Here is an 18,720-nt window from a genome sequence, read left to right as displayed (position 1 = left end):
GTGTGGTGTTTGACACCCAGTGTTTGTCTCTTAGCCAGCTGGGTCTCAGCTGAGCCAGGATGGGGGAGATAGGCTACTGTATCTCTGGCTCCACCAAGGATGAGGAAGTTAAGCCAATGTTTATGTTATGGTTGTGTCAGGGACCTTGTGGTTCAGCCAGAGATCTGCAGGATCCTAAACTGCTAATCGTGGTGGATCTTGCTATAGGATCGCTCCTCCAATAAATAAATAAATATAAACAATGAAACAATTCTGGTCAGTTAGGGAGACTGTACATTCCAAATTTAAAATCGTATTGAAAATACTGAATCCTTAATTTGCAGTCTTTTCCATTATAGCAATGGGCCAGGGAACAGTCTAATAGGGTTGTGTTTTTTTGGGGGGGGGGGGGGAGAGAACTAAATTTTTGAATTAAGAAAAAGATGGCCCCTTTGGGGTTCCATTGATGCCAGCTGTGCCTTGGTAACTATAAACAACAGCTCTGAAAGTTTCTCAGTGCCATAAGTCTTGTGTGCATGTAAGTCTTGTGGCCTAAATAGGTGAACAAGTTCGTAAGAAGAATCAACAGACTGGGAGAATGTCATACTGATCTGTAGTTCAGTGTATTGTCATTAAGGGACGCAGACTTCCTAAACTGATGCCTTCCAGATGTTTTGGACTACAACTCCCATAATCCCACACCATTCGCCATGCTACCTGGGTCTGATGGGTATTTTAGTCCAAAAGATCTAGCGGACACCAGGCTAAGGAAGGTTGCCAGTAACCTTCATGGATAAACTCATATATCTTTTTTTATTTTATGATGTTAATCTTTCTTATTGCTAGTTTATTATGTGTATAAAATTGCTTTGTCATTTTTTCCTATATTTTTAATACTTTAATTTTAACAAATCATTTCATGCTTGATTTATGAAAATCTGTTCAGGGTGGGTGTTGGGAAGTAAACAAATGGTAACTTCCTACTTGGTTTGATTTATGACTCAGAGGGTTCTGTGAGTAACTGATGTTCTGGGAATAGAGAAACATACCAAGTTGTTAACTGACATACTTGTTCGGCAGTAATTTATACTGTTTCTATAAGATTATGGAAATACTGTCTGGGAGAAGTATAACATTATCCCAATTATAAAATATTTGCAGCTTGGCTGCAGTATTTCCATAACAAAAGCACAGTTAGGGCAAAGCACCTGAAAATAGTGACTCTCCTAGAAAGAAAAGTTCAACACAGCATTCTACAAAATTACAATTTACCTTGGGTTTGCCAGTGAAACTGTTCTTCAGTTGAACTGCAGTAAAACGAAACAAAAACCATACAAAATATGTGTTAGAACTCAGGAAAGTCTCGGAGAATCTATTTTTAATTATATGAGTTTGAAACTAGTAGTACAACTCTCACACTTGACACTATTTTCATTTTGAAACCAACTGGCAAGGACCCTATATTGTACCTTCATTCAGATGAGAAATTACCCACCATTCCTCCCTCCATCGGCATTATTCTGCACTATACTGAAACCATTTCTAAAAGTCCCCCAATTCCCTGAAACAGATTTCCAGGGGGAGATGCTCTCTACAGAGAAGGTAGTTAGGATCCAAGCCACTGGATTAATATTAAGAAAAACTTGACCAGAACCAAAATTAGGCAAAGAGAGCAATACCACACTGTTTCTCAGAACAAATATTAGCATCAATTGTACCCAGCTGTCAAAAATATTAGGAATATTTGAATGCTCTCTTTTGCTATAATGAAAAATAAATTGTCTTTGTTACAAGTGAATACTAGCACACAGAGCTGCCCGTGCATAACTGGAATGGCCTGGTGTGATGGCCTGGGAGTCTGATTCAGAGGCTGAACCAGAGGAACCCCAGCCTGCACAGGAGTCCCCGCCTCCAGGGCCGGCTGAGCTGGGGCAGGGCCTTGAATCTGAAGCGCCTGCACCTGTGCCCGATCCTCAGGAGCAGACACCAGATGAATCCACTCTGGCTCCGGAGGTGATTGAGGACCCATTGCCTACAGGTGCGCCTCTCCCAGCCATGTCAGTGGAAGGTGAGCCTCCCCCGGGTCCAGTAACCCTCCAGCTTCTTCTGAGCTGCAGAGGCTCAGGGCAGAGAAGCAGAGGGAACTGGTTTCTCTCAGGAGGAGTGCTCGCCTTAAGGCCAGGAGAGGCGGGTCACCTGTGGGCCAGGACCTCCCCGGCCTCAGAGAAGATAAAGGCCAGTCAGCCCGGTCCCAGGTTGCGGGAGCAACAATGTTGGAAACCTGTTTCTGCCAGCACCCAGACCTGTCTTTCTGGAGTTCCCGACCACGCCCAACTTTTTGCTTTGAACCCAGCTTCCCCCTTGGTGAACAGTCTCCAGACCCTCAGCCAAGGACCGGACTTTGACCACGCCTCATGGTAACCCTCCCCCCAGGACCATCACACCTGGGAAGGTGAACATTCATGAAGCATCCTCTCTTTTAAGGACTGCACAGCACAAGTCTGGTTTTAACATAAAGAACCATAAGAAGAAGAGTTTAGATTTGATATCCCGCCTTTCACTCCCCTTCAGGAGTCTCAAAGCGGCTAACAATCTCCTTTCCCTTCCTCCCCCACAACAAACACTCTGTGAGGTGAGTGGGGCTGAGAGACTTCAAAGAAGTGTGACTGGCCCAAGGTCACCCAGCAGCTGCATGTGAAGGAGCGGAGACGCGAACCCGGTTCACCAGATTACGAGTCCACCACTCTTAACCACTACACCACACTGGCTCACCAAGAAAGGAGAATAAGAACCCATCAGCCGTCTAAGCAAGAACTCAGGTTGTCTGTGTCCTGGCTCTCATGGAAGGACGAGGAGCTTGAACTTGGAGTACACTTTCTGCCCAAAACTTCAATGCTCAAATCATTTCAGTGCAGAGGCAAAACGGAGTTCAAAGGCACGATGGGTGCCATGTATGGCTAGGCAAGCTAAGACGTTGATCCAAATAGCAACATGCTCTCTTGGGTCCCATTATATTGAATCAAGGGAAGCCCAACTTCAGTGTCCCAAGCAGGATTGCCATTGGGACTGAGTTAGCAAATGGGAAATCCTTCTGGATCACTGGACCTGAGTTATCTGTTTGTGCCTGAGCTGGCATTTCTGTGACCTAGGCAACAGAGGAGGCAACAGCCGTGGCTGAGAACCAGATTGAGTGGCACATTCATCCTGAGAGGATGGGCTAAGGGTGGGCTCTGGGAGGGCCAGAGACTCAAGAGGGTGCTGGGAATGGAGGTGAGGCTGGCAAGAGAACTGGGAGTTAAGTGGGTGTCGTGTCCGTGGGTGACAGAAGAGCAGACAGAGTGGAGCATTCTGACTGGAAATCAACAGGGAAAGTTAGATATTACATATAGGCCCATCTTGATGCCATTGGGAGTTTTATTTCTAAATCAGGGATCAACAAACTTTTTCAGCAAGGGGCCTGTTTACTGTCCTCAGACCTTGTGGGGGGAGGGTGACCGGACTATATTTGGGGGAGGGGATGAACAAATTCCTATGCCCCACAAATAACCCAGAGATGCATTTTAAATAAAAGGACACATTCTACTCATGTAAAAACACACTGATTCCTGGACCGTCCGCGGGCCGGATTGAGAAGGTGATTGGACCGCATCTGGCCCCTGGGCCTTAGTTTGCCTACCCCTGTCCTAAATCTTTATAGCAGCAAAAGGTTAGGGGTTTTTCACTGGTATCACAGCTGCAGGGGAGAAGAATTAAACCTATCCTCAATATGTGCTGCAGAGCCAAGGAAAATCCCACCCACCTAACAAAAATGAAAAACCCAGACCCTGACTCGCTCCAAGTTAGCTTGTTAAGTCTCAAGCGTAGTTTGGCCCTCAGACATTGCCCTACTAGTGAGCAATGTCTGGAAAGAAAAAGAAAAAGGGTAATAACTGACACAAACTGTTCCTAAGCATCAGCAGCAAAAAAAGAGAAGCATGACAATATCTCTTGCATTTTAAAATATTTGATGGGTAATTAAAAACAATTATCCCGAATCCCCTGAGTGTAATAACTTCCTCGGTGAAGATTAGTATTGCAATAATATGTGCATAAATATATAATAAAATTACGATACACAAACTATTTAACAACAACAGGAAATCCCTCTGAAATGTAACATTTGTATCTTTTAATCCTCAGATGAGGCCTTAGATAAAGTATAAAAATTAGGCCTGAAAAAGTAACATACAGCCGCCTCAGAACAGTCAACAAAGTTTTGTATCCTTGTGAATCCAGCTATGACTTTCCAGCTGACTGTCCTCAATCTATCCAAATAACTTCTCTGGAGGGCTTTTAACTGCCATAACACAGAATATTTGTTCTGATGTTTAATCCCCAGTTCCAATCCTCTCCTGGAATTTTGTTTTTGAGAGATTACCTATTTCATCATAGTAAAGTTTCCCTGCTTGCGAAGGTCAGCGCCACAAGAAAGAGCTCTTTATTTGCCTCCATATTGCCAAATACACAATCCCTCCCTCACAGGGCCAACAACACCACAAAAATTGCCTATTATGATATGATTCACTTGAGTGAAATAAATGTGCCATCCAAGGGGCGCCTGGAATTCGGAATTCTTGAGTAAAACTTCAACTATAACAAAACGCTTAATGTATCTAGTACTCCAATATTTCCCAAACCCTCCTTTATAATACTTAAATATATCTCCTAGACACTTCTTCCTATATTATATTAAAAGCTAGTTTTCATTTTGTCACACTTCGTCTACCCTTATCCAAATGTCTGCAATAAATTTTGTGGCCCTGTGTACCACAGCACCTTCTAGCTTCCTGTCATTCCAATAGAAATCCCAGTTCCCACTGCTTTCTGCTGCATATAAGGGAGGAATACTGCATTTCTTAAAGTTAGGGACCACAATTCTACTCCCCCACAAAAAGGACATGAAGCACATGTGCGCAAGCCATGATAATTATGGTTTATGGTTTGGGCCTCTGTCAGGCTGGCACAGGCCCTCATAAACCACTGCGCTGAGTCTGCCCCCAGTGCACACTTGCCAGTGGCCTGCCAGCCCCTGATACCTACTGTACAAAGGAGTAGGCGGTGGGAATCGCATTTGTTGCTCTGCCCACTTTCATTCCCGGTGCTACCCAACACCAGCTTTGTTGGGAATCTGTGTATGTGCAGCTGCTCACAAAGAATCAATTAAGGTTTGGCAGACAACCAGAAGGCAATCTGAAGGAGTAAGTCTGCCTGGTGATAACAGAGGCATGGAAACAGCTCCCTGATTGGTCAAGCTCTCTCAAGGGAGTGATAATTAATTAATGGCCAACTAACTGGAATGTGTTAGTTCAGAGTTCAGAGGTTCAGAGTTCTGTGTGTCAGTGAGTATAGGACTTCTGAGTTGTGTCAGAGAGAGCTAGCTAAAGATCTGTGTTCTGTTCCTGTAAATAGCCCACTGTATATAATAAACACCTAACTACAAGTTCCTGGTTCCTGCTTCGTCTATCCTGTCTGCAACCAAGCTGCCAATTGCTTCTGTGGATTCTGCATGTACCCTTCTAGGTCTGACTAAGGTCTTGCAACTAGTCAGAAAGTTGCGAAACACCAAATAGGTTTTGCCAATAAGCTTGTGGCTCCCAGGAGGCTGCCCAAAAAGAAATGTGGCCCATGGCCCTGCCTTCAAACAATACCTGGCCAGAGTCAAAAGAATGTTAATAGCCCTGTGCAGTCAGGGGATATATTTTTTCAATTGGAGCAAATCATTAGAAGATTGTTTCTTGATATAAAGACCACTCTGGGGTGTGCTAAAGAGGCAGAGGCACGTGTTTTTGAAAATATGACATGTGGGGGGAGGGAGATGTCGAAAGTGACAGAGAGGACCCAAGTTGAGCTTTGAACTTTGTAATCTGGGGCTGTAGGTGTGCCTCTCTCTGGGCATCTGATGCAGAAAGGAATGCTGCTGTTGGAGGATATTTAAAATATTCCTATATTACAGAAATGCATTAAGTTTTCAGTCATTGCTTCTTCGAAAGAGAACCAGTGCTGGATAAGTGCTGACCATGGAACTTCTCGCACAGCTCAAAGAACTGGGATGTGCATACCAAAGCAATATAGATCCTGGTGGAATCTACACACATATAAAAAACGTTGTGGAATTTTATTTTATTTTTAAAAAGTTTTGAAAAATATATTGCATTTCCCATAGCTCACCACCGCCATCTAGTGTCAAATTTGTATAATGCACTTTACAACACACTTAAAACGTTTTATTTGCAGCTGTATAGCTGAGTCCACTATATAGTATGATGTAAAAAAAACGATATATTGTTTCACCTTTAAGTTTTGGAGCCCAGCTTTTTTTCTGGCCCAAAACCGAAGGCACACTTTACATTTATACATTTTCTTCATCGGTTCCCAGAATAGGCAGACAGGCAAGCATTGCCCTTGAAACTTTATGATAGTCCAATTAATATTGTCTACCAGAATTTTGTCTCCCCTTCACCTAGTCAATTATGACTCAGGGCTTTCTGTGCAGTAGTGAAGCTCCTGGAATCCCCTTGGATCTGCTAGTTGTAGCACAGGCTGTATCAACGCTTGCAGGATCTCCCTGCTCTGTGGGCACAACGTGGTGGGTGTATCCAGTATGACAACTTAATTTTCCAAGGCTCACTTCAGTTCCTCCCACAGCATGCTTGTGTGCCCCACAACACAGTTTGGGAATCACTGCTATGGAGTGGTTTTGGCCATAACTGATGCATATTAGTCTTATGAACAGGAATGTAATAGTACACCAAATTTTGCCATCTGCCATTAACATACCCATCTCAGCTCGTATTCAGGTAACCAAAATAAAAGATGAATCACACTGTCTGGAACCGAGCAAGGATTGCAAAACAGATGTACAGGAAGCTCTATTACAGCCAGACAAGATGCATAATATGGAGAAGCAAGGCAGAACATGTCATGGTGCTATCTGAACTTTCAAGGTTAACTATATTATTGCCTCAAATAGTTGTCTTGAAAGTTAAAATATCTATGTATACAGTGCCTACCTAGGAAGCTTTGTCATGTTATGCAAGCCCATTGGTTCACAGAACTCAGGACTGTCTGCACAGACTGCAACTCTCCAGGTTTTCTGATGAATATCTTGGAGATGCAGATGATTGTACCTGGAATCTTTTGCATGAGAAGTGAATCCTTTATTCCTGAGTTATGGCTTCCCCCCTTCTGTCTTGTGTTATGTAATATTATTATATTATCATATCTTGATAATTGGTACTGTAGCTGAACATCTGCTACGGGCAGGGGAAGAAGAAGAAGCAGCAGCAGCAGCAGCAGCAAAGGAGTGTTACTGAGACTGTGTGGTTAGGCTGTTGCTCTCTGGAGTGAGATGCATGGGTTCTAATCCTGCTGCTATTCCCCTTGGTACACCACATTATTGTTGCATTTGGGAAACTGAAGGTAGTGGCTTTGCTTCAACACCTGTGATTTCATAAGAGCCTCCATTGCCACTGCTTGTGATCATGTACTAATAACACAGTAATCATAAATTAGAACTGTAACAGGCATGAATAAGGCACCAGATAAGTTCTTTCTCACCACCGTACCTTGCCGTGTAAACGTGTTGCCACTAGTAGGAAAGATCAACAATTAATTCAAGCTAGAGCTTGCTAGAAATTAGTAATAAAATGTTTGTAGTGCATTTTCTGCTTCACAACATTTTCTGTTTCACAACAGTCTGAGCTGCAAAAATGTTTAGGTCAGTTATCTGTACCTAAACAACCTTCAACCATGTTCACTGTTATGTGTTGGATTTTATGGCACAGCAAGAATGCCTTTTCAATGCTTTGCTAAAGTGGTATGTATTATATGATATGACCTGTGGGCTGGGATCCAAAGAGCTACTTTAGGCATGCCCAAGGGATTGAGAGCGCCCAGTGGGACTTTTGTGTCCCCCTCCCTTTTGAACAACAGAACTACATGCCTGACCACTGTCTGTTTTCTTTTTTTTCAACTATTTAGTTTCCAAAAAGGCTTGCCATGTGGAACAGGGATCTGCAGTTTGAGAAACTATTTCTCTCTCCCTGAAAGAAGGGAACCAGAAGAATATGCTGTGTGATCTGGTATTGGAGTAGAACAGTAGCTCTTAACTGATAGTCCGTGGACCAGAGGAGGTCTGTGTAACCCAGCCAGGGGGTCTGTGACACATATTCATCAACTGTCTGCTACACCCTGGTTGTTGTTTTTTTGGAGGGGACATGCTCTAACACAAGAACATGGCACCCAAAAATGTGTGAGATCCCGGTGCCCCAAATTGCCCATTTTTGGGCACCGTGCTCTCGTGAGGGTCATGTGATGCGCAGGAGCATGGCCCGGAAGATGCGTGACCCAATTCTATGCTGGGACATGTTGGAGGGTATGGTGGCACCATTCACATAACAAAAACTACCACAGAGATATCAATGTTTTCAAAAATAGCAAGTCTACAGCTTGGCTTTTGAAAAACAGGGGGTCCGCAGTACTTAACTAATTGGGAACCACTGGTGAAAAGCACTCAGTCCAACGCATTCCTCCCCTAATGCCGCCTCATTGAACAGGTCATTTTGTGGGTGAGCCAGGAGAATTGTATTCTGAGGCCAACTCATGGCTGCTACTTAATCCCAGGGCAGTGCTATGGCAACTGACCACACGGCTCTATCTCTGAAGAACAGTGATGCGCAGGTTTGCATGAAAGTGATGGTTACTTGCCATAAATAATCGGACAAAAAGTTCATAAAAGATGAGCACAAACACCAGCTTTTGGTACAGTGTGAGAATAGTGTTTGTGTGTGGTGGTGGGAGCCAAAAACGAACAATCGTGTGTGGTGTTCAACCACATTTTACACAGAGGAGACCCACTGAAATTAATTACGTCTACTCTGAGTAAAAGTTAGCTGAATATCACCCAATTCACCCCTAACCTCTTTGCAGGGATTGACAATGGTCAATTGGATATCCAAAGGGTATTGATATTTCCAACACATTGTGGTAACAGATAGCTCTTTGGAGAGTTCATTTTTGGTTCACTCCCAGGCTCACATGGAAACTACTGGTTGGGAAGCAGATGCCTGGAATCACTTCTTAGTCTAAAACTTGAGTCCTCCAAATTAAAACCATTCACTGTTCTTCCACCATGATAAAAACGAGGGTATAAGCTTTCAGAATAGCTCCTGGTTCATTCAGACAGAATGGTAACATTTTGTTTCATCATTAAAATCCACAGAGATTTTACCTAGGGTATTCACTGGGGAGCCATCCCAATAATCTTGCACATCAGAATCAGTAATCACCACTAAAGAGACCACTCAAATTACTTACTGTAGCATTTAAGACTCCTGATACTCTTATTTCAAACTCAATGTATTTTTATCACTCAACGGGATTTCTAATGAATCCCAGTAAGGAAAGAGATCTGAGTCAGCTGTTGAGTGAGGGATATAAATATTGATCACAGCTAAAGTTTGTTATTAATCAATAAGTATATTTTCTTTTTATTTGGTATCCGTTTGTGCTCCCTCAAGGTCATCATGGATTGAAAGTTAATTTGCTCTACCTGCCATGATCTGCCCATTGGTTTTAACCTTTCAAGCATCCTTTTGAAAGAAAGCAAATCCTATTATTTTTAAATGGTCCCTCACACCATGTTTCTTACAAGGATTTGATCGGTTAATCTTGAATAAAATGCCTCCCTGAATGATCTAAAATGTTTTTCTTGAACCTTCAATATTATTGTTCAGTAGTAATCTCTCTCCCCCACATTAGAAACATGTGTAGTAGCTGCGAGTGCCATAGAAGTCTTTGCTGTTTTGGCTACTAGAGACATATTTGTCTGAGCTATACTTGGACAATGGTTTGAGTTATAATCCTAACATTTAACAAAAAACATACTTTTCACTGATTCACACTTCTGTCTGAATTCAGCACAACTTTGTCTACATTAGAAAACAAACTGTAAGGGTGCTGGGAGTTATAGCTCTGTATGAGGGGCAAGCTATAGTTCCCATGATTCTTTGGGGGGGGGGAGTCATGTACTTTCAATGTGCTTTAAATGTATGGTGTGTATACCATCTAACAGTCACACATGAGGCTAGAATAGCAAGAAAAAGCACACATGGTGGCTGAACACGCTTGTTAAATACAATTGTAGTATTGCTAGTTAATTAATTTGACCATTGTAATAATCTGAAGGAAATCAAAATGGTGAGGAACACCTAATATATTAAGAATTGCCAAAAACTATGAACATGTAACCAGTGCATCAACTGCAATGTGCTTAATATGTAGCTTATTAGGCATGTTAAATTAACTGCTGTTGCTTTCACACAACCCAGTGCATCAGGTAAAGCTATCATAAGTCTTCATCACCAACATTTAATGTGAGTACTAAAAAAAAGTTTTTCTGTCTAAATCTATACTGATGGCATTATATTTAATTCTAGCCTGTGTGTTGGCACTGCAAACTGTTTTGCAAATTACAAACAAAATGTGACAATAGGGAGTATACTCAAGTGACGTTCTGACATAGTTAAAGAAGTGCACTTTTTAATTATGGTGATGTTAATGTCTTGTAGCTATGTACAGTGATTCATCAGGAAAATCAACATAGCTAAATTGTTAAGTAAGTCATGGGGGTTGCACAGTAGTGCTGAATAAATGAGCCTTCCATTGTCTTACTGCTTAATTTATCTTTCTTTGTCACTAACTTATTTGTAAAACATCTATTCCTGCATATTTTTTCTTAGCATGAACAGATTATGTTATTTCTCATGAGGTTTTTGACACTACAGGTTTATGTGCACCCCTTTTCAATTCCCTCATATACAGAAGGTGAGAAGTACCCATAGAAATCAGTGGAGAAATGTAGGATTTCAAGGTATCTTGGTTTAGGCACAACGATTGGGTCCAGCCTTCCCCCACCCCATAAACAAACAAACAAACAAACAAACTCACACCACAATGGAGGGGGGGAAACAGGGAATGGAGTGGTTGGAATGCATTTTGCATTGTACTAGTCTGTTGCAGAGCCCCAGTTGTCTTACCAGAGCACAACAACATGTTATACTTTCATGTCACAACTCAATACAGTAGAGATAAGAACACAAATTCAATGATATGGCAGTTTATTGCACAGCCCTATGTACAAAACTCAGTGATCATGAAACAGGATTTGGGAATGAGCAACCCACGCCCCAAGAGGAGTGTAAAAGAAAAACAGAAATTGGTAGGGTTAAGCATCTTAGCTGTTAAAAACAACAACCCTACTTGTTCAATTAACACATCAGTTGGTAATTCAAATATTTATATAGCATTTCAATTCAAATATGATGATTCTACATAGCAAATACTGTAATAGTGTATATATAGCACATTTTAATTATTATGGGCATTTCACATGCATAAAGCAATAGTTCTATGATTCATTAAGGTAAATCTTAAATTATTTGCATATTGTTATTGAATTTTATGTCAGGATTAAAAAAAAATAATACTTCACGTGTTCATATCTGTGCTGCAGCTGAAACCCTTTATATTGGGCCATAGGCATGGGCCAGGTACTAGGAGTGGTGTTATTGTAATTTATCATACATTTACATTGAATAAAGGCATGTTATCTTCCCAAATATTCAGTCTAAAAAAACCTCATTATTTAATTTGACCTATTTAGCCTATACAGTATTCAGTAACTGAGACAGTGTCTGTGCTGCTGTTGTTGTTGTTGTTATAACAATTTATGCCTATAGCTGGTTATAGATTAGTGTAAGAAAATGAGTTGACCAGAGGGTGATGGTTAAGTGACCTAATATGGCCACTGGTCCCATCACCTCCTGGCAAATAGAAGGGGAAGAAATTGAGGCAGTGAGAGATTTTACTTTCTTGGGCTCCATGATCACTGCAGATGGTGACAGCAGTCACAAAATTAAAAGATGCCTGCTTCTGGGAGAAAAGCAATGACAAACCTAGACAGCATCTTAAAAAGCAGAGACATCACCTTGCCAACAAAGGTCCGTATAGTAAAAGCTATGGTTTTCCCAGTAGTGATGTATGGAAGTGAGAGCTGAACCATAAAGAAGGCTGATCGCCGAAGAATTGCTGCTTTTGAATTATGGTGCTGGAGGAGACTCTTGAGAGTCCCATGGACTGCAAGAAGATCAAACCTATCCATTCTTAAGGAAATCAGCCCTGAGTGCTCACTGGAAGGACAGATTGTGAAGCTGAGGCTCCAATACTTTGGCCACCTCATGAGAAGAGCAGACTCCCTGTGAAAGACCCTGATGTTGGGAAAGATGGAGGGCACAAGGAGAAGGGGACGACAGAGGACAAGGTGGTTGGACAGTGTTCTCGAAGCTACCAGCATGAGTTTGACCAAACTGTGGGAGGCAGTGGAAGACAGGAGTGTCTGGCGTGCTCTGGTCCATGGGGTCACGAAGAGTTGGGCACAACTAAACGACTAAACAACAACAACAAGAAAATGAGTTGACCAGAGGGTGATGGTTAAGTGACCTAATTTTACTCTCAGTTACATCACAATAAATCTTGGGAAACATCGGTGACATTAAAATCTGGCTTCGTGAGTTCAAATGTGCAATATACCCTTTCCCACACATTCTTCAAAAGTGTTAGAGAAGTATTTTCTATACTGGCTTTACAGCATCGCTTTCTGCCTCTTTAGGATTCCATCTCAGCTTCTTCATGAGCCTCCTACTCTGCTGCTCATGCCTGCCTTCCTAACAGCTCCTTCGTAGGCTGCACTCTGATCTTTATAAAAATGGACTGATGGATCCACATCTGTCACTGCAATTGCAGCTTAATCTTTTTTAGGTTTAGTACAGTCCACTTACATGAATAACCACTTAATGAAAAGACTTGTTCAGAACACGATGACAGGTCCAAGCCAACATTTATCAGGCTTGTGTTGTAAAGAGAAAATGCATTCCACACATCGAGCAGTATGTGGTATTTTGCAGAAACCATTAAAGCTCTAACTTCAAAGGTTCGCCTTGCCAGCCGCCTAATTCGTCTATAAACATGGGATGGTGTGCTGTATTTAAAATGTATAATGTCCAAAATAAGCATTATAAATACAATTGCTTAGACCAAAACTAGCAACCCTCTATCGTCACGGAGGAGGCTGTTTTATAATATCATTAGCTCATGTCAGACAAAAGCAAATTTGCACCACTATGTCAATACCAGGGGCATTGATACTTTATTCCTGATTGTTCCTTGCATATTGGTTCCAGTGTATCTACAGCATATTAAATACTTTGATTAAGGGAGCAATACAACCCACAACCATGTATTTCTGCTCTGTTTATAGAGTATATACTAACCAATGTTGTTTGTCACTATCTGTGTTTCCAAGTTATGGTTTTGTTTTGTTTTATAAGAAACCCAAATTGACAGATTCGCCCATCCTTAGTAACAACAAAGAGAAGAATGATTTAACGAAGAAGTGGGTTTTTTGGGTGGGGTAGGAAGAGGGCAAGGCTAAGAGTGCCGCTCAGAGCTTTCAGTTTTTAGTAAGCTTTTCCACTGATATTACTGTCCATACTTTTTGCCTCCATGGGGATGGATGTAGATTGTCCAGACCAGTGTGAGAAACAGAGATAAGAAAGCTAGGATCTGAATAGCACCTTAAACCTAGGTTATGGGAGCAACAACGGAATGTCTAGGTGCACTTTTTAATAACAAGAATACAAAGCTGAAAATGAATGAACTGCAGCTAAGATCTTATGTACATTTTTCGAGGCTGCCGAGAGCGAAACACTGCCTTTCTGTAAGGCCATCTATGAGGCGGAACCTATCAGCTTACCTGATGCTGCAGTGATCTTTTGGAAGTTGAGTAGGTAGGAATTTCTCTTCCCACACCCTCAGGGCCAGCAGTGGCAGTTTTCATCTGAAATCTTAGGTGCAGTACTGTGCCCAGAGCTCAGAAACTGCTCACATTTATGAAATTCCCTTTTGCAAAACACGCCTAGAGCAATGGGAGTTTTGAATGCTGGTCCAGATTCTCCCCCCCCCCCTCCAGTTTTAAGCAATCAATTACTTTGCTGCTATGAGTAAAGAGTGCCATCAATTCTTCATACTAATCTTTTTGTTTTTCATGAAAAATAGACAGTAAACCAAGTTGTGCTGTACACTGGGCTGTTTGGTGTGTGATGAGACTCAGTCCTTGTTTTCAGGGGGACCTCACAGGAACTCATTTATGACACCTTCTTCATTGCCATTCTAAGAGAACAAGGGAGGTGTTCATGGTGAGCTCTATCACCTCTTTTTTTCTAGAAAAATAGAACTGAAAAGACTTATTTCCATAGAGGCTGCTGAACTGTATTACATTCCCACCATATATGGCACACTTGTTCTAAGTTCACTACACTTTCTCCAGCACAAAGGAGACGCTGCTGGATTAACCCAGTGTTTGCATGTTATTTTAAACCATAGTTAATGGTGGTTTAACATGAACAGTCTATTGCTGCATGCTGCTCAAAAGTCTTGAAAAAATGTATGAAGATGAATTATTAGTGCTACTAACTTTCCCGACACAGAGTATCAGAAACTGACCCACCCCCAAAATCACACTTAATCAATTGTTTAGACGCTGGGTTCATTTCTGCTCAAAATTTATTCTGTGTATAATGTATGAGTCTTACTGTCATGCAAAAGATGAAATTCAAATCCATCCTTATTTTTAGGCAGATAAAACATCTATGAAATGATATTCCAAAGATACAAATAATTATAGTAGACACTTTACAAGAAGCATTATACAACAGATGGTCGACAATTCTTCTTCACTCTGCAAATGTTTTTAAATGGTGATGAATGCTATACTTCAAGCTGGAATCTCTTTGTCAACTCCTAAGGGAGCTTCGAAGAGCTGAAATCTGATCATTCCCCAGATACTTGGCAAATCAGTTTCAGCAGAAATGCATCTATGCATGAACGCTACAAGGAATTCATGTCCAGTAAGTCCCACCCGTGACACTCTTCACTGACCAAAAGATTCCCTTCTGGGGATAAAAGCTACTAGGTTACACTGAGACCTTTCAAAGCCATAGCCTAGCTTGAATGTTCTTCTGCCTACCTCACACTATTCCCAATTTCTCTTTTAATGTAATGGGCAATTGGAACTGGACCACAGTTCCACTCAGCTATGAAGCTTCCTTGGTGGTTGTGGGCAAATCATTGTCTCTTAAAGCTGAGCTGTTGTTGTTTAAACCTTTTGACTCAAATTCGGAGCCTGCAGAGTCCAAGCATTTTCTTAAAATGGCATCACATCAGTCCCTTTTTTATTGCTGGGTTGTAGCCAACTAAGTTTTCCCAGTTTGAAGTAGGAATAATGCCTATTGCAAGTGAGCCCTTTGCCCTTATATGCTTCCCCTCCTTAAATTACAAAAGAACCCCGAACTTCTCAGCTACAAATGAAGTGGCAAATGGAGGACTTGGCTATATTTTCTCTTAGTATTACAAGGAGTAAATGAGTTAGTCCTATATACATTGGCTTGGGATCCTTAGAGGAAGAGTAAAATTAAAAAAAAATAAGATGAATGTAATACAATAAACTGCAGAGCAAGCAGAATCCAATTTTTGTGGCTCTATAGATCAAAAGAAGCAAGTTGTTCCAGGAAGGTAAAAGGAAGGCAGTGCTCTAGCTAGCTAAGCAGGTATGGGCAGGATGCTGATCTTGGTCCACCAATGGAGCGTTGATCTGTTTCTGTTGAATTTGTCTATGGATTCAAGCATCTTGAAAAGTGGAGTCTGGTTTGATCTGGCAAAGCACTTCTCAACTACTTAAGAAACAGAGCATACCCAGGACTACAGCAGCCCTTCTTTGTACAGGTGGCCAACAATTCAGACACGAGTAGTGTGCGCAAAGTTAAAGTATATTTTAAAAATTGCTGCTATGACAATTGAGCTTTTCCTGCATTGTGATCTATTGAATTGGGTGATAACCAACTCTAGAAAGCATCTTGTCAAATGCTTTCCCTCACCCTTGTACTATATTCTGTAATGTTTTGTTGATACTGTTGCTGCAGATTTGTCATGTCCTTTGGTTGGGAACAATAAGCTTACAGTACTGAAAAATGAACACTACAGGTGTGCAACCAGTCTGTGCTGGGGTCAAATAACATCACAGTGATTTTATCTCTCTCTGAGTCCAGCTGCATTGTTAAAGTGCACCAAGCTGGGTCAGGAATCCTGCAAAGCCACATGTTGCTCTGTCACTTTTTCTTGTACAGTGCTACAGGTTACATACGCTTCAGGTTACATACGCTTCAGGTTACAGACTCCGCTAATCCAGAAATAGTACCTCGGGTTAAGAACTGTGCTTCAGGATGAGAACAGAAATCGCACACCGGCGGCAGCAGGAGACCCCATTAGCTAAAGTGGTACCTCAGGTTAAGAACAGTTTCAGGTTAAGAACGGACCTCCAGAATGAATTAAGTACGTAACCAGAGGTACCACTGTATAGTAATACCTCAGAAGTCAAATGGAATCCATTCTGGAAGTCCGTTCAACTTCCAAAACATTCGGAAACCAAGGCGTGGCTTCAGATTGGCTGCATATTGTTCCCATTTTGTCTGAACAGGAATTATTACTCATAAAGAACCAATATTTCTAAACTGCTGATTGCTTTGGCTAGCTCTGATTCTGCAAGGAGAATAGAAGTCATTCATAGCAGCTTTTAGTGCAGGTAAATGAAGAAAAGAATCCCATAATATTGTTATAGGAACACTACTGTGCTGCTTCACGTAGAGGGGACAACCATATCCCTAGGCTTCTTTATAGCTAAAGCTGCTTGGTAATGGGTACTGAGTCAATGCTCCTAGAGAAGGGAAATGCAGATCACACCAAGTTGCCAGGGTGGGAGCTAGAGGGAACAGTTTTATAATTTTTGTTATAGCCAGTAAAAGAAAAACAAGTCTGTGTGTGTGTGTGTGTGTGTGTGTGTGTGTGTGTTAAGCATGTTGGGAAAGGGGGAAATAACCTGGGAAACTATAAGGGCATGGATGGTTATAGGCAAATGGGGAAAAACAGTGTCAGTCTGGATAACAACAACAACAACAACAACAAGAACAACAACAACAACATTTTATGACTTATACCCCGCCCATCTGGCTGGCTTTCCCCAGCCACTCTGGGCGGCTTCCAACAGGAGATTAAAAATACATTAAAGAAGATATCTGAAGAACATTCAGTGCCTCAGCATATATTGTTTTTGACTAAAAAGATATTTCAAAAACATTGTAATTCTCCACTATTTTCTCTTCACAAGTGAAAAGATCTTAGGAAAGGCTGCCTCTGAGATTTACTAGAGCTCAAAGAATTGGGGAATATGAAACAATCAAGATCAAGAAGGTTTAAAAGGGCTGTATTAAAAATATAGATCTTGAGGAATTAAGAACATTAATTACTCCTGAGTTGAAACAATAAAGATAAGTAGTTACTATAATAGGAAGATACCTCAGTGCCGTAGTATTAAATCAGTCTTCAATTTTTCACTGCAAGCATGGAAGTGTTTTTTTTAAAACCCACTGCTAACAGGCTTTTTGTTTTATTTCATAGAACTGGCCTCATGATCAGAAAGATTTAAAGGTGAACTCTGTATACCAAAGATGGATTATTTTGACACTTGATTGGTTTCAGTCAGCTCTAAGGTTTTAGCAACTGAGGTTTGGCAGATGTGCCTCCTTATCTAATACTGTTTCTCTGCAAGAAACCTATTTCTGGATATAGTGATTTTTCAATGTGGAATATGCAATTGTCCTTTGACAGAAGGGAGGATGAGGTCCCTGCACAGTTATTTTGACAGGTGGAGCCCATCATGAACGAGTGAAACAAAAGATCCATGTGCTGGGATCCCCTCTTCCACAAACTATTAAAAGTACTCTATTTCTTTGCATTTTTTCACCACACATACTGTCATTTGAAACCTTATAATCCAATGATATTGAGTAGCTTTGAGATTTGGGGGAGGGGAGTATACAAATGTGTGTGTGTGGTTATCAAGAGCAGCCATCTATTTCATGATATCATGCAATGCACTAACATGAATTAATCCAAATATAAATGTGATTTGTCACATCGGTTCTGGCTGACTCATTAGCAAAGATATCCCTGTCTCCCTGGAATCTAAAGCTCAGTGGCTGAACAGGCAAGTACAGAAGCTCTCATTGGTCACCTAGATTTTAGAGATTACTACTGGCGAGAATATATGGGGAGAAAATAAACCTTGAATTAGTCCTTGCTAGAAATTTACAGGATGTCAACAAGGATTATAGAGCTATTTTCCATTCAGCTAGATACATTTGGAGAAAAGGAAAAAGATACCCACTAAGATTCTTACACAGTAAAACCAACACCAGTACCAATTCTGATATAAATGTCATCAGGGTGACCAGCTGCAAAGAGCATCAGAATGCTGTATCTTCAAAAATCACTAAAATATTTAGCTAGGATCAATTCCGTTTAACTAATGTTGAGGCAGAAGACTAAAATGTATGTTAAAGGTAAAGGGACCCCTGACCATTAGGTCCAGTTGTGGCCGACTCTGGGGTTGTGGCACTCATCTCACTTTATTGGCCAAAGGAGCTGGCGTACAGATTCTGGGTCATGTGGCCAGCATGACTAAGCTGCTTCTGGTGAACCAGAGCAGCGCACAGAAATGCCGTTTACCTTCCCGCTGGAGCGGTACCTATCTAT

At 41.4% G+C, this 18,720-nt stretch overlaps 1 pseudogene across 1 annotated transcript in view; it reads right to left on the bottom strand.

Moving 5' to 3' along the window:
• LOC309374818 (catenin delta-2-like) overlaps nucleotides 1-18,720 on the bottom strand; it is a 273,387-nt pseudogene that overhangs the window by 22,660 nt on the left and 232,007 nt on the right. The window contains exon 4 of the transcript XR_014173497.1: nucleotides 1,252-1,286. The product of XR_014173497.1 is annotated as a catenin delta-2-like (transcript). The remainder of the gene's footprint in view (nucleotides 1-1,251; nucleotides 1,287-18,720) is intronic.

The sequence above is a fragment of the Podarcis melisellensis genome, assembly GCF_964234715.1.
Source record: "Podarcis melisellensis genome assembly, chromosome: 7".
Classification (NCBI taxonomy): domain Eukaryota; kingdom Metazoa; phylum Chordata; class Lepidosauria; order Squamata; family Lacertidae; genus Podarcis; species Podarcis melisellensis.
This window is presented reverse-complemented; position numbering and strand designations above follow the sequence as displayed.